This window comes from Schistocerca gregaria, chromosome 1, assembly GCF_023897955.1.
Source record: "Schistocerca gregaria isolate iqSchGreg1 chromosome 1, iqSchGreg1.2, whole genome shotgun sequence".
NCBI lineage: Eukaryota > Metazoa > Arthropoda > Insecta > Orthoptera > Acrididae > Schistocerca > Schistocerca gregaria.
Genome location: NC_064920.1, coordinates 965,486,200 through 965,501,485, shown reverse-complemented (window position 1 = coordinate 965,501,485; position 15,286 = coordinate 965,486,200).

Genomic DNA, 15,286 nt, shown 5'->3' with positions numbered 1-15,286 from the left:
CTAGCGGGAAAAAAGCGCGACACCAAAAGTTAATTAAATAAAGTAACGAAATTTCGGGAATACATTTGGCTAGGTTACGTATTTAAGTGATAAGCACTACAAGATCATAGGTGAATGTAAGCGTGAGATACGTCATTGGAAATGTGAAATTCTGGTACATTTGTAACTGTGTGCCCGCCAGGATGTTGAATGCAAGCATGCAGACACGCATGGGCTGTGATGTACAGGTGCCGGATGTCAGTTGTGGGATGGAGTTCCATGCCTCTTGCACTTCATCGGTCAATACAGGGACGGCTAATGATGTTTGTGTTTGACGCTGAAGTTGTCTTCTGGTGCTGTCCTACACTACTGGCCATTAAAATTGCTACACTAAGAAGAAATGCAGATGATAAACGGGTTTTCATTGGACAAATATATTATACTACAACTGACATGTGATTACATTTTCACGCAGTGACCCTGAGAAATCAGTACCCAGAACAACCACCTGTGGCCGTCATAACGGCCTGGATACGCCTAGGCATTGAGTCAAACAGAGCTTGGAAGCCGTGTACAGATACAGCTGTCCATGCGGCTTCAACACGATACCACAGTTCACCAAGAGTAGTGACTGGCGTATTGTGACGAACCAGTTGCTTGGCCACCATTGACCAGACGTTTACAATTGGTGAGAGATCTGGAGAATGTGCTGACCAGGGCAGCAGTCGAACATTTTCTGTATCCAGAAAGGCCCATACAGGACCTGCAACTTGCGGTCGTGCATTATCCTGCTGAAATGTAGGGTTTCTCAGGGATGGAATGAAGGGTAGAGGCACGGGTCGTAACACATCTGAAATGTAACGTCCACTGTTCAAAGTGCCGTCAATGCGAACAAGAGGTTACCGAGATGTGTAACCAATTGCAGCCCATACCATCATGCCGGGTGATACGCCAGTATGGCCATCACGAATACACGCTTCAGATGTGCGTTCACCGCGATGTCGCCAAACACGGATGCGACCGTCATGATGCTGTAAACAGAACCTGGATTCATCCGAAAAAATGACGCTTGCCATTCGTGCACCCAGGTTCGTCATTGAGTACCCCATCGCAGGCGCTCCTGTCTGTGATGCAGCGTCAAGGGTAACCGCAGCCATGGTCTCCGAGCTGATAGTGCATGCTGCTGCAAACGTCGTCGAACTGTTAGTGCAGATGGTTGTTGTCTTGCAAACGTCCCCATCTGTTGACTCAGGGATCGAGACGTCGCTGCACAATCCGTTACAGCGATGCGGATAAGATGCCTGTCATCTCGACTGCCAGTGATACGAGGCCGGTGGGATCGAGCACGTCGTTCCGTATTCCCCCCCTGAACCGACGGATTCGATATTCTGCTAACAGTCATTGGATCTCGACCAAAGCGAGCACCAATGTCGCGATACGATAAACCGCAATCGCGATAGGCTACAATCCAACCTTTATCAAAGTCGGAAACGTGATGGTACGCATTTCTCCTCCTTACACGAGGCATCACAACAACATTTCACCAAGAAACGCCGGTCAACTGCTGTTTGTGTATGAGAAATCTGTTGCAAATGTTCCTCATGTCAGCACGTTGTAGGTGTCGCCACCGGCGCCAAAATTGTGTGAATGCTCTGAAAAGATAATAATTTGCATATCGCAGCATCTTGTTCCTGTCGGTTAAATGTCGTGTCTGTACCTCTTCATCTTCGTGGTGTAGGAATTTTAATAGTCAGTAGTGTATATGTGCTCGATTGGAGACAGATCTGGTAGTCGAACAAGCCAACGCAACGTGTCCAAACTCTGTAAAGCATATTGGGTGGTTACAACAACGCTATATAGTGAGCGTCATCATATTTTAAAGCAACACCTTCAATGTTGTTCATGACTGGCAGCACAACAGGTGGAATCACTAGATAGACGTACAAATCTGCGTGGGATACCAATTAGACTGCTCCTGCTGTCACAAGAAACCGCATCTCAGATCACAGTTACAGAAGTAGGACATGTCTGTCTACCGCACAAAAAGGTCGGTTGCAGGCTCTCCATTGGCTCCTTGCTAACCAACACGCAGCCATCACAGGCACCGAGGCAGAACCAGCTCTCGACAGTGACCCCTGGCGAACTGGCGCCAGTATTATTTTGTTCATGTATCGTTGAGATCGATTGTGGTTGAGCTAAGTTATCTTTGCTTTTCGCGTGTCTTATCTTCCGGGTTGGTGGGCGAAGCGAGTTGGCTCTTAGCCTTCGACGGGTAACCCTCGAGATCTCGTCACAATCGTGGATAGACGAGTTCAACGGCTGTCGAAAAAGCGTGATGACCGTTGCATGTTGGTGTATGAAATTGGTTGGGCGTTTCACAGACATGGGCAGCTTGGAGGTACAAGTTCTGTGACCTCGCTGTGAACAAAATTCGAAAGAAAGCGGTGAGTCTCTGGAACCCCCTCCCTCGTATTGTGTACCTGATATGAAGTAGGTCGAAATTGTGTTTGTTCACCGACGCACTCAGAGCCATTTAAACTTTATTATTATGGTGAGAAGTCGAACCTTATGACGGTGTGCCAGAGCTCAGTTAGCCTAGTTAAATGGTGGCCGTTATCTGAAAGTTTCCTCAGAAGTTTTACTAGTGATTTGTGTCTCTTGCAATTAAATGTTTTTATGTTGCTGTTTTTAAAGCCTGCAGAATACAATTGTCCATGTTTGAGTCAAAGGTTCTGCCGAGTGTTTCTATGTTTCAGAGTTATTGGAATGTCTTTGTGATTCTGGCAGGAACTTTTGATTGTGCCAGCGCCTTGGAGCGGAATGAAATGTCATCCGAGGCAGTGTTTAAGAACCTGGCCACTAGCGGGAGTTGTTCACATATCACCTTCCAAAGTTTATTTTTTATCTTCCTTCCACCAAGGCGGTTTAAACTGGTGGATATATAAATACATATTGTATGTAAGCTGTTCGTATATGAACTTATTTCCTTAAATATTAGGGACTGGCAACTGGCTAAACCTTAAACCGCATAGCATCTGCTGAGTTCCTCGTGCAGCCTTTTCTAGTATTTTTTTATTAACACGGCTGAGCACGTGAACAATTATTTTTAAAGATAAATGTTTCTTCAGTAGTTTTTTTTTTTAAAATAAGCGGTTCTGGTCATGTAATTGGATCTTAACTTGGCGCTTGTGTTCAAGTGTCATTGAGTAGACCTTTACTTTAATAAGGGACTGTTTGAGTACTGAGTGCGTTGGGTTTCTAACTGTATTTGCAAAGCTTTATCTAGTGGCTTGTCGACAATATTGTAATTCTCAATTTTGTTTTCAAAGGCGAAATATTAATAAATTGTCTTAATTATAAGGTGTGACTACCAACCATGATTCCATCCCGCTTCCTATTTTATGGTATTTGAAATATGGTGTGTAAATGTGGTACGATTAAGTAATCTCGTATCAGTCAGAATACACAACAGACCTTCACCCTGCCCTCCAATTAGCTCTCGCTTTACACCACTAAAGTCACAAACATCGGTGGTTTGGGATCAGTGGAATGCACACTAGAGGGCGGAGCTGTCCTTAAAGTCGCCGCTCTGCAGCAGTTCGTTGTGTCACTGTAGTGCCAACTGATGTTCAAATTTATGCTGCAGATACATCACGATGCACCAGAGCCATACGCCGCCCGGAGCCCGATCTTCTTGACATTGTACATTCTCGTGACCACCACTGCCAGCAGTCATGTACGTTGGCTACATTCTCACCAAGTCATTTTGAAATCTCTCAGAAGGAACATCAAGCTTCTCGTAGCCCTATTATATGACTTCGTTCAAACTCAGGTGATGATAAGGCTTTTCGCCTCAAAGACATTCTTGACTAACACCAGCTTACCACGTCCGTTGTCAAAGGTAACTAACGCTCACAACCGTCAGAGCATGTATTTAAAGCAAGCATGATTTGCATCTTCATAGCGGCGCAATTATGCGACTGGCGTGCAATTTGAATACATATTATCTTTCAGATGTAGCAACACGCCTATCAATTTCCGTTTATGTTGAAAAACTCGTTCTTGGTGCTTTGATTTTTTTCCGTTTGGTGCTTTGATTTTTTTCCGTCAGTACAACTTTGCTTGACGATCTTCTCCACAGTAGGAAGCCTTCTATTAAATCATGCTGAGGATCAATAAAATAAAATAGCCATGGAATGAAGCCCACGTGACTACGCTACATTGTTCGTCCTACGTGTCATTCGGGTGTAGTATGGAGTGCATAGGTTTCGCAGCCTTTACTCTCCCAGCTTTCGAGACTCTGGACCCGCTACTTATATTTCAAATTGCTCGTCAGTTCACTTCAAGAGGATGAGTGCATCCCGCTCCAGCCTTTCTATCCAGCAAAAATGCTTGTTAATACTGGAAATTAGCAATACTTACATGAATTCCAAAGTATTTAGCTACGCAGAGAACGTTACCGTGGGTTAGCAGGCCCCACAATGTCGAGGTGACGTTACTGAAATTATCGACCTTATATTCCTACTTACAGAAACTTTTTTATGTTCTCAACCCGTTATGTTTGGAGATTTGTCTGTGTTGCTAATGGCTGGCTATCAGACTAATCGTCTTCCATTCACTTTACTGGAGAAAAGCAATAAGTATTTAATATTTCAGCTAAGTGCACTTATTTCTGGAACATATTTCCAAAGGTGGTCGTTATGAACAGCACCTTCTTACTGTTTAATGTGTTGTTTTTTTTCGTGTGTGTTTCAGCATCTAACAGTGTCTTGACGGCCATGATAAGGAGCTCGATGATTCTACCAGCAACGAACAGCGATGGGACAAGTGTCATGCACTACTAGCAATTAGTGGGTGGTTATGATTGAAGTCCAGCTGCTAATAGAGGTCCAGTGTGGGCTGCAAACATCCCATGACAGCGACACTTGGTGGATGCGGAACCAATTTAAGCTGAAAAAAAGTTACTTCCACTTTTGGCCAACATGCACAAATTCATCTCTGTCAATCCGAGAAAGACGTAATGAAATGTTTCAATCTGTAGTGGGTTAAGAACGGGACGTGGGCTGAAAGACAGTGCATTAATTAAACCATAAGCCACCGTTTACATTAATTAAACCATAAGCCACCGTTTACACAATCTAGTAAGTATGAGCACCGGAGACGTCGACGAAATGTTGCGTTCGGAAAGCGACGTGATCGAAAGCTGCTCGTAGCAGTTTCGATGGAATCTGAGCATCGTATTCCTGTATAATGACATTCAGATCAGGAAGAGACTCAACGTGGCAGTGGTAATCACGTTCTCTTAGATATCCACAGAACAAAAAATCACATGGATATTGATCAGGTGATCATGCACCCTATAGTTCGGCAAACCTCTGAAAACAACACGTTCGTAGAAGATTGAATTAACCACATACGCTCGCGGGATCGGTAACGAACCGGCTGTCACTCGGAAAAGTCAACATATTATTTCCACTGGTCAAATCAAAAGATGATGTTTCCTTTTTCAATTTTTTTAAATTTTTTATTCATCAGTCTTCTTACTGGTTAGATGCGTCCAGCCACGAAGTCCGCTCCTCTGCCAGCATCTTCATCTCAGAGTAGCACTCGCAACTTATGTCTTCAATTATTTGCTGGATGTATTCCTGTCTTTGCATTTCTCTACAGCTCCTTCTAGTACCGTCTTGTCGCTTCTACTTGTCAGTTTTTTCCACATATTCCTCTCCTTTACGATTCTGCACAGAAACGCCTCATTACTTATCTAATCAGTCCACATAATATTCAACATTCATCTGCAGCGCCACACCTCAAATGCTTCGATTTTCTTCTGTTCCAGTTTTCCCACAATCCACGTTTCCGTCCCATGCAATGCTGTGCTCCAAACGTACATTCCCATAAATTTCTTCCTCAAGTTGAGGCCTATGTTTGACACTAGTAGGCTTCTCTTTCCCAGGAATACCCATTTTTACCAGTGTTAGTCTGCTTTTGATGTACTTCTAGTTCCCTTCCGACATTGATTATTTTGCTGAGTAGGTAGTAGAATTCCTTAACTTCATCTAGTTAGTGGTCTTCAGTCCTGATGCTAAGTTTCTCACTGTTCCCATTTCTGCTGCTTCTAATTACTTTCGTCTTTCTTCGATTTACTCTCAGTCCACATTCTGTACCCATTAGACTGTTCACTCCATTCAGCAGATCAAGTAATTCTTCTTCAGTTTCACTCAGGATAGCAACGTCATCAGCGAATCTTATTGTAGATGGGCTTTGAATTTTCATTCCACTCACGAACCGTTCTTTTATTTCTGTCATTGCTTCTTCGTATATGTAAAAATAAAACTGTCAGAATATCCTACATTTAACGTAAAGTTGCACGATAAATGCTTTGCAGAGTTTCGTGTATAATGATATGTCCTATGTTCTTTACATATCTAATATGATTACTTAATATTTCATAACTCTTTATAATAAAGGCTGATTGTAAAATTCTTAGTGATACACACTGATTAACGTAAAATATATTTAATTTTGATTATTCCTGTTCTATAGTAATGTACGACCTGATGCGCCCATTGGGTCATTGTCGACCCACAAAAAAAAAAAAAAAAAATATTATTTCAGAACTCAGAGCTGCAAATAATCATATAAAAGACATGTGAAAATTATAAAACTCTGTGTTAAAAAAAGTTCTGCGGTTACTTGGGATAAGCAGATCTTTCAGCGGGCGAGTGACATAAGATGTGGCCCCATCTTACATTACAACTGTGGTTTCCACCCAGCTGCGCCCTTACAGAGCTGGAATCACATGCAGTACAAGGAGGCCTCGATAAAGTGCAGACATCACGGTACACCCGACAGTCCCTGTGAGGCATTCTCTTCAAAGAAGAACGAACCGGAATTTTAGGCGTTTGTGAATCCACATCGCTCAGTTAAATACGCCAAGTCCGATGACTCTTGGTGCACAATAGGCGGTTTAACAGTACCTCAAATTTGGTAATTCCGTATATTCACTGAACCCGGTAGTAAAAAATGTGCCTCGTCACTCCATAGAATATTGCCGGGCCACTTGCCTTCAGTTTCGATCTGTGCCAGAAACCTAAGAGCAAATTGAGACCTTTGCTGTGGATCATAACGTTTCAGTGGTGGCACCCTCCGTATTGCGTACGGGTGCAGCAAAACTTTTCGTACTGTTGACCACTGGATGAACAATACTTGTGACACTCCGCGAGTAATATTCTACCCGTGGCATGTGCTGCGTGGTCAGTTACAGCAGCAGCAATCTCGTCAGTTACTTCCACCGGGATAGGACGCCTTTCTCTTCGATGTGGCACTCGAAGCCCATCCGTGTGTTCGAATTTCATTATCATTTTCTTAAAACCACTTAATGACTTAGGGTGTCTCCTCTGACCTTGCAGTCGGCGATAATCTCTCAGTGTTGCACTGTGATTGCTGCTCTTTACATAAAACAGTTTCACAAACAGCGCACCGTCTCTCTTCTCGATCGCCATAATATTCGCTAACGTTATTGCTTGTCAGATGACAGCTTGGATGTCATACCGTCATGAAAACAGTGTAGAGCGCCAGATCTGCACCTAGTGGACACAATTGTCACTAATTTTTTTCTAGCGTAAATTTGTCCCGCATTAATACATTAACATATCTACCCTTTTTGGCTGTCATACAATAGTTACATCCCACACTCCACACCCATGAGAACCTTCTCTTTAATCACAACCACCTAGTAGAAGTAGCAGTAGCAGCTATGAGGAGGTGAGATGGCACCATAGCATTACCTTGAAGACTGACCCCCATTTAAGAAAGTGGTTTCAGTAGTTGTACCTCTAGAATTCCTTCTTGAACCATATCTCAAAAGTCAGGTATGCAGCGGCTATGGCAGGTTCAAACCATTTCACTACTGACAACCATCGAAAAATAACATCTTATGTTTTAGGATGTTCTGTCGGATATCAGCGTCGTACTTGGACGATATTTCGGTAACGTAGCTCTTAAGCTTCATCAGGTGCGACCTGAGACTGCTCCTCGAGTGGAACTCGTCCGGTATTTACGTCTGTGGTCTTTCTGTCCACCGCGGTTGCAAGGGTTCCCTCAGCGGTCAACACCCGTTCGCTGCGATCTCCTGGAGCGTTGTCGTCACTTTTTCTGTGCGCTACGGTTCTGGATGTCCCCTCTGCGGTCCGCGCCCGTCGTTTCCCGTCCGCTGTGGTTCTGGGTGTTCCCTCTGCTGGCCTCGCTCGCCAGACCCGATCCTGGGTATTCCATCTTGAGTCTGGTGCGTTTGGAATCCCATCGGACGTACCAAGCGTCCGCTCCCCATCACTGCGATCTGCTGGGGCGTTGCCGTTCCGGTTTCGGTCTGCTACGGTTCTGGATGTTCCCTCGGCGGTCTGCGCTCGTCGAACTCGCTCCTGGACATTGCATTTTTGGTCCACTGCGCCTGGCACTCTGTCTAGTGATCGTTTTCCACATCCACGCCTTCCATTCTTATGGTCACTGAGTGCTGGAGACGTCCCCGCTGCTCCTTCAACAATTCCAGAGCAGGGTCCCGGACTTCACTTAGCTGTTCATGAGATTATCAGCCACGTATATCTCAATCGATTCCCTTTCAACCGTGAAATCTGTTTTCACAAGATAGAGCGGATCAGGTTATGGTTGGGGAGGGGGCCGTAATCAGTTACTGTTATTTGCACAAAAGACACAAACTTTTATTTTCCTAAGAAGCACTCAATTACACATTGCTTAAGAGGATCAAATTGAAACAACACGGGTGAAGGTGTAGTTAAGAAAACTTGCATTACCTCTTGGGCTGAATGCCCAAACCGACACCAAAGCCGGCCGCTGGTGGCCGAGCGGTTCTGGCGCTACAGTCTGGAACCGCGCGACCGCTACGGACGCAGGTTCGAATCCTGCCTCGGGCATGGATGTGTGTGTTGTCCTTAGGTTAGTTAGGTTTAAGTAGTTATAAGTTCTAGGGGACTTATGACCTCAGCAGTTGAGTCCCATAGTGCTCAGAGCCAGCCCACAGCAAAAACAAGAACGGCTGAAGGCCTGACCACAAGTTTTAAAAATTACTTTGAAGAAAACACGCGGCTAAAGGCCTCACTTAAAAAAAGAAGAAATATATTTCAAGTAAAACCTCGGCTTAAGGCCACACACGGGACGTCGAAAAAAAAACTCTGGGCTTAAGGCCTGAATAACAAGAATTTCAGATAGACAAACATTCAACATATATTTTTTAAACAAATCAGTCTTCAAATTTTAATTTAAGTCGACTGAAAGCCTTATTTTAAAATCAAAACGAACTAAATTAATAGACAGCTGAAGGTCTCACACAGTAATTCAAACTAAAATGAAAATCACCTTCTAAAACCAACAGAACAGTGGTGCTCAGAAGAAAAAAATATGAACAAACAACTAAAAGGCTGTCGACTATACACGTCATGCTGGACAGCATCAACACTGTGACAAAAACCACAGTGCCAGAAAACTACGTTAACGACCAGGGCAGGTAACTGGGGCTTTAAGGGCCACAAGGCAGAAACTACTGCTGGTGGACTTCACTGAAAAGTAACAACCAATTTATTAGTTAAAGACCACACAATAAGACTACTGAAAAATTTCGCCGATTCCAACACACCATACGTTGCGGCTAGCCGGAATGGCCCAGGAAGCAACAACCGACAATGAACGAAGAGATGCCACAACAGTTGACGTCTTATAACAGGTTAACTGATCATTCAACTTCAGTGTCCAGGTACGGTGGGCCACGAACTTCATAGCTCTCGCAGCTAGCGCCTCACAATCCAATCGCACGTGCATGCTGCAGTGATCCCGGCCTGACCACGCGCCGTGAACACTTCCTCGCTGCTCTGTCCCTACCGACAGACCCAATCCAGCACGCAGAAGGCATTAAAATAACTGCTCAGGCAAATCCACATAAGCTACACATGGCACATGGTTGAGCGAAAACACTCCCACAAACAACTCGAGCAATACTAAAACTGTCACTGCGGAATAACAAGGACGAATCACAAGTCGACACACACAGAGAACCGTGAAGCTGTGGGCGACCAAATACACGTCGTCGGACGAGACGACCGACAGAACGACCAGCCAAGGCCGTCCCCACTCAAGTCAAGTGTGTCGGCAACGGTTGGGTAAGTCATGGTGGTCCGGACCTCACTACTGCTCCAGCCCGACTCAACTCCCGACACACGACGACCCGAAAATACTAGCAGTCGCTCCAAAGATAGTACGACAGTGCTTTTATCGATAAGCGCTGCTACTGCCACTCTGGTGCAGGCAAGCCAGCATCTTAGTGACGCTGGTAAAGCGAATAAGAAACGAGATGGCAGTACCGCTAAGAGAAGATGTCATGCAATAACGGCATGAACACGAGCTGCGCGCGGCTCAAACCCCATCCCAAAATCTGGGTTTCTGTGCTAGAATAATGCTTTCCTCATAATTCATGGCATGATCCAGTTATAGACAACGTTCAGCAAAGACTGACTTCGTCACCTGTCTTAGTCGGGTGTGGCTTTAATGTTCTCTTCACCTGATATCGACTGTTCTTGTCGTCTGGCCAATGTAGGACGCACCACATTGAAAAGGTACATTATAAATCCCTGGCTTTCGTAACCCCCAGTGTTGCTGGATGGACCGAAAACATACTTGCGTTTACGTACAGTGCTACTGACTCTGGCAGAAATAGAACCAGCATAGGGCAGATACAGCACCTTATTTACCTCATCTTGCTCCAACCTGTTGTGTAGCGGCTGGCTGCAGAGCCCCCTCAATTTGTTTGGTCGTGTATCTATTTTTGCAGAACACAGTTTTCAGATACTCTGTTTTGTCGGTAGATTCTTTTGACGTGACAGGACACGTGCTTTGTGGACCGTCGTAAGTATCCCATTCTTCTTTCCAGAACTGTGAAAGCCGCTGGCCAGCAGGCATAAATCAGTGTGTATGGGGTTTCGATACGTACTGTGGCCAATTGATCCATCTGCTTTGTTTCGACGTGTACGTCCAGAAACGGCAGCTGGCCATTCTTCTCCAGTTCTATGGTGAAACTGATATTTAGGTGGCATGAATTAAGATATTCAAGAAACTCATCGAGCCTCTCCATCCCATGAGGCCAGATCATGAAAGTGTAATCCACATGTCCACTCCTCCACGCGAGGAGCAGTCTCAGGTTGCACCTGATGAAGGTTACGAGCAACTTTACCGAAATATCGTGCAAGCAAGATGCTGGTATCCGGCAGAACACCCGGCAACCCAAGATGTCATTAAATAGCCGGGAAAACCTTGAGAGTTACATCGAAAAATAGTTCGTATTTCTACACTACGGGGCATTAAAATTGCTACAACAAGAAGAAATGAAGGTGATAAACGGGTATTCATTGGACATTTATATTATACGAGATCTGACACGTGATTAGATTTTCACGCAGTTTGGGTGCATAGATCCTGAGAAATCAGTACCCAGAACAACCACCTCTGGCAGTAATAATGGCATTGATACGCCTGGGCACTGAGTCAAACTGAGCTTGGATGGCGTGTACAGCTGCCCATGCAGCTTCAACAGGATACCACAGTTCATAAAAGTAGTGACTGGCGTATCGTGACGAGCCAGTTGCTCGGCCACCATTGACCAGACGTTTTCAATTGGTAAGAGATCTGGAGAACATGCTGGCCAGGGCAGCAGTCGAACATTTTCTCTATTCAGAACGGCCCGTACAGGACCTGTAACATGCGGTCGTGCATTATCCTGTACGGTTTCGCAGGGCTCGAATGAGGGGTAGAGCCACGGGTCGTAACACATCTGAAATGCAACGTCCACTGTTCAAAGTGCCGTCAGTGCGTACAAGAGGTGACCGAGACGTGTAACCAATGCTGTAAACAGAACATGGATTCACCCGAAAAAAATTACGTTTTGCCGTTCGTGCACCCTGGTTCGTCGTTGAGTACACCATCGCAGGCGCTCCTGTCTGTGATGCAGCGTCAAGGGTAACCGCAGCCATGGTCGCCGAGCTGATAGTCCATGCTGCTGCAATCGGCGTCGAACTGTTCGTGCAGATGGTTGTTGTCTTGCAAACGTCCCCATCTGTTGATCCAGGGATCGAGACGCGGCTACACGATCCGTTACAGCCATGCGGATAATATGCCTGTCAACTCGACTGCTAGTGATATGAGGCCGTTGGGATCCAGCACCCTCCGTATTACCCTCCTGCACCCACCGATTCTGTATTCTGCCAACAGTCATTGGATCTCGACCAACGCGAGGAGCAATGTAGCGATACGATAAACCGCAATCGCGATAGGCTACACTCCGACCTTTATCAAAGTCGAAAACGTGATGGTACGCATTTCTCCTCCTTAACGAGGCACCGCAGGCATCGCAGGTCACCTGCTGTTTGTGTATGATAAATCGGTTGGAAACTTTCCTCATGTCAGCACGTTGTAGGTGTCGCCACCGGCGCCAGCCTTGTATGAATGCTCTGAAAAGCTAATCATTTGCAAATCACAACGTCTTCTTCCTGTAGGTTAAATTTCGTATCTGTAGCACGTCATCTTCGTGGTGTAGCAATTTTAATGATCAGTAGTGTATTACGACGAAGAGAAGCCGTTTTATTACAGTTCTCAGTACCCTGTCACTATAACTGATAACTTTCATGGCGTGGCGCAAAAGTTTTCGTCTGTGCTTACTTTATTCGAAGAGGAGGATTACATAACGAGCTGTTACTGCCACTGACGGATCTTCCGCACCTGATTTAACATGTCTCGCTGCCACTTAACTTTCAGGAGGGATTGCGCGAGTGTGTGGTAAGCGGTCGGACGGCGAGCAAGACAAGATAAACAGTGTGCGCCCTTGGCATAAGAGTCGGCGGGGGACCGCGGAACGCCGTGGTCTGGTAATTAAAACTTTCACTGGGGCGGTAGGCCGCCGCCGGCTGCAACATCTCCATCCAGGCCGCTTCCGTAATGAAAAGAACACGGCACGCACTAAACTTGCGCGCTGCAACTTTAATTAAACGTTTTACGTGTGCGCGACCGACCAGCGGATGAATTTTCTTTACTTTGAGGCTAACACTGCGCGCACTGCACTGATAAACGTGTCTCCCAATGCCCTTATTAATTTGCTGCGCCGGTGCAGTGGGCACTAAAACTGAGTCTCCTCCTTTTATGACCGGATTTACGTTCGGGACGGCTGCAGTGGGGCTGAAAACAGCAATGTCTCTGGTAAACGAGATATTCGCATGTCGACCCTCTCTTACCGTGTTTTTCACCAATAACTCTTTGAGGGAAGTCCTTCAGGCTTCCGTCTTGTAGCCGCTCATTATCAGATAAACGTAAACGAATTGTCAACAACTAGACCCAAAAAAATGGTTTGTTCAGAAGCCGAATACCACAGTAAATTATGTTTGGAAGAGAAACAGCTCTTTGATCGCAACCAATAAGCTGACTGAATGGAATTACAGTATGGTACACTTCGTTTGTCAAACACAATTGTGTTAATGGATACAGTAAATTATTTAACAGTTTTGGTGCAGTTAGTGAACAGAAGATACCAGAGTTGTAGCACCAAAATAAGGTGTTAAGGTGGTATGGGAGGAAAACGTGTTACAACCTCTTGCAGATGGTGTATGAAGCTATCTTTATCAGTAGTATATTGTTACTTCCCACACTCGGATTCCATGATGTCACATGACATAATTTTTTGGGACAACGCGAATATAAGTAGAAAAACTATTTCTCCTCAAAAACGAACCCTCCGAACCACATATGAACTGCTACGTTCCAGAATTCTGGAATTCATAACGTCACGAACTATCCTAGTTAACCAAATTGTGCAATAAATCACAGATAACCGTCAAAGTTGCACCATTATTTTCCTTTATTACTTGATGCTAGTTTCAAGGCTAAGTTTATTATCTAATCATCCAATAATATTTGCTGTAGGGTACATTATGACAGCCACATGAATGTTCATTGTAGTTAAACACTAGAATGAAGCAGTACAGGTCTCAGCTTCATTCACCTGAAACTTATACAAAAGATGAGTTTAATTACAGTGGACATTCTTGTTGCTATCGCAATGTATGTTACTGCACAGCCTACTGGATGTATGGACAATGAGTTTAAGCTTGAATCTAGTCATCAAGTAATAATTTGCTTTCTTCCTTATTTACTTATACCGACACCACAAACCGCAGCCGGTCCTTGGCCTCACTTATTCCAGCTTTCCACGGCTGACTGTCAGCTGCATCTTCATCTCATCAAGTAATAAACGACATCTCATCAAGTAATAAACGAAATTAATATTGCAACTTTGACAGTTTTCTGTAATTTATTGCATAATTAGGTGAACATGTGGATTAATTCACAAACCTCATAATAGACCACTCCTTTGTCGGACGAGGAATATTACTCTGATATTACAATGTTACAAACTTCCAGCCAATCGGTTGTAAATTACCGTTGCTGAGCACATCCATGTACAAAACACTCTGATATTACTTAATGAATATGTGGCTGAGAGCATGAATTTAATTAAACTGAAAGGGAGTATTCAAAATAGTTCAAATGGCTCTGAGCACTATGGGACTTAACTTCTGAGGTAATCAGTCCCCTAGAACTTAGAACTACTTAAACCTAACTAACCTATGGACATTACACACATCCATGCCGGAGGCAGGATTCGAGCCTGCGACCGTAGCGGTCGCGCGGTTCCAGACTGTAGCGCCTAGGGCCGCTCGGCCACGCCGTCCGGTGGAAGTATTCAAAAAGTGAACATAATACAGATGAATACTACCAAATTTAAGAACACATGCATAAACTACTGTTAAAAATGGTATGCAACTGTCGAAAGCATACGTTGTCATTAGGACTGCATTAGATTTGAAGGCTAATATTCACAAGCAACTAATTTCTTAGTCCTAGTTGATGGCTTTTATCTTACTAAACTCCTTCGTTTAACGGTAAGAATGTTTTATAATAACTTGTAAAATTGGAAATTTGTGGTAAGTTCGTATGGGACCAAACTGCTGAGGTCATCGGTCTAGCCTCGCGGGATTAGGCGAGCGGTCTCAAGCGGTGCAGTCATGGACTGTGCGGCTGGTCCCGGCGGAGGTTCGAGTCCTCCCTCGGGCATGGGTGTGTGTCGTTGACCTTAGAGTAAATTAGGTTAAGTAACGTGTAAGCTTAGGGAATGACGACTTTAGCAGTTAAGTACCATAAGATTTCACACACATTTGAACTTTTTTTCATCGGGCTCAGCTGACGCACTACTTCATTT